The sequence below is a fragment of the Chiloscyllium plagiosum genome, chromosome 44, assembly GCF_004010195.1.
Source record: "Chiloscyllium plagiosum isolate BGI_BamShark_2017 chromosome 44, ASM401019v2, whole genome shotgun sequence".
Lineage (NCBI taxonomy): Eukaryota > Metazoa > Chordata > Chondrichthyes > Orectolobiformes > Hemiscylliidae > Chiloscyllium > Chiloscyllium plagiosum.
In genome coordinates this window covers 11110482-11112517 of record NC_057753.1, presented here as the reverse complement: position 1 = coordinate 11112517, position 2036 = coordinate 11110482, and the positions used below count along the sequence as shown (strand labels likewise).

The window sequence follows — 2036 nt, the reverse complement described above, 5'->3', positions numbered from 1 at the left end:
CCTCTCACTCTAAACCTATGCCCTCTAGTTCTGCACTCCCCGACCCCAGGAAAAGACTTTGTCTATTTACCCTATCCATGCCCCTCATAATTTTGTAAACCTCTATAAGGTCACCCCTCAGTCTCCGACATAGCCCCAGCCTGTTCTGCTCAAATCCTCCAACCCTGACAACATCCTTGTAAATATTTTCTGAACCCTTTCAAGTTTCACAACATCTTTCCGATAGGAAGGAGACCAGAATTGCACGCAATATTCCAATAGTGGCCTAACCAATGTCATTGAAATACTGTTGAAATGTTGTTACTGTTACAATGTAATCAAATAAAGCCAAGCCTACAGTTTAAGATTGAACTCCAGTGTGGTTGGAAGTATGAGGAGAGCTCAGTATGATGTCTCACCACAGTCTACAGAGCCATGTTTTATACAACAGCTAAAGTGCACATATTGTCAGAGATAATTATTTTCTCCTACAACGAGGTAATAAGCATTGCCAGCCCTGTGTTCTCGGTTGGAAAGGTGTGTAATAACTACTGTAGGAGTAAACTACCTTTTCCATAACCAGTTGAGCAAGCTTGGTTCGATTGGCTATGTTTCTAACAGCAGCAAATGCTCCCATGTCAAGGCTTTTCCCATCCATGATAATGGCATTAACCTCAACTTCACCGCATTCATTAAGCATAGATCCACAACCTAAATCAGGAAGAAATTCTCTATCATTCTCTCATTTGAGATTGTGGTCTTGCAATGGCATTCCTCTTATAGACCCACTTCCAGTGTTTGTCATAATCAATTCACAGTTTAGGCTGGTGCCCACTTATCCAGTTCAAATCCAGATAATCAAAGTTGGAAGTTAAAAAGGTTGATAGTTAAACAAAAGCAGAATTGCTGAAGAAACTGTGGAGAGAAAGCAGAGTTAAGATTTCAGGTCCAGTGAATCTTCAGAGGGTCAGGGCTTTGAGAAGGGGAGGGGGTGCTATGTCTATCAAAAGGTGCAACATAATAGGGAAAGAAATGAGAAAAGGTGCCAATTAAACAATTAAAACAAACTTGAGGTAAATTGATGTGAAGCAGTTTCATGGCATGGGAAGAAAGAAACTGAATGGGATAGAAGAGCAAAGAGATGACGTGAAACAGGTTAACAAATTTAAACATAGGTCACACAAGTATTTTCACTTATTCAGAATTTAAAAGTAGAGAACTTATGTGGAACTAAAAACAAAAATTCTGTAAATACTTATCAGCATCGGTGCAGAAAGAAAACAGTAAATTAAAATACCATGTCAATGTCCTACCATAGAATCATAGAGATATCCAGCACAGAAACAGACCCCCCAGTCCAACTTGCTGACCAGACATGCCAACCCAATCCAGTCCCATTTGCCAGCAACCGGCCCAGATCCCTCCAAACTCCTCCCATTCACATTCCCATCCAGTTGCCCCCCAAACGCTGCAACTGCACCAGCATCCACCACCTCCTCCAGCAGCCCACCCCACACATGCTCACTTCTTGTCAGATGTGGGAGTTTAACGAGAGTTTAAAGGTTACTGTGGATTATATCTGCCATAAATATGCAGCTGGCTGCAAATTTTATCAGATCGAATGGATCAGTTGGAGAGAGAGTGTGAAGCAATGAGGAGTTTGCAACAGTATGTGATGGATGGCAGTTATTGGAAGGGGGGAGGTCTCAGTTACAGTCACATAGGTGGGTTAGGCAGCTAGTGCAGGAGTCTTTTGTGGATATACCCATTTCAAACAGGTATGCTGTTTTGGAAAATGTAGGGGGTGATGGATTCTCAGGGGAACGTAGCACAAACAACCAAGTTTCTGGTATGGAGACTGGCTCTAATGCAATGAGCGGTACGTCGGGTTCCAAGAGATCAATTGTGTTAGAGGATTCTCTAGTTCAAGGTACAGACAGACGTTTCCGTGGCCAGCAGCGAAAAAGCAGAATGGTGTGTTGCTTCCCTGGTGCCAGGATCAAGGATGTCTCAGAGAGGGTGTAGAATGTTCTCACGGGGGAGAGGGGCCAGCAAGA

General features: G+C 43.0%; 1 long non-coding RNA gene across 1 annotated transcript in view; it reads left to right on the top strand.

Moving 5' to 3' along the window:
* LOC122543570 overlaps positions 1–2036 on the top strand; it is a 17023-nt gene that overhangs the window by 14219 nt on the left and 768 nt on the right. The window lies entirely within an intron of this gene.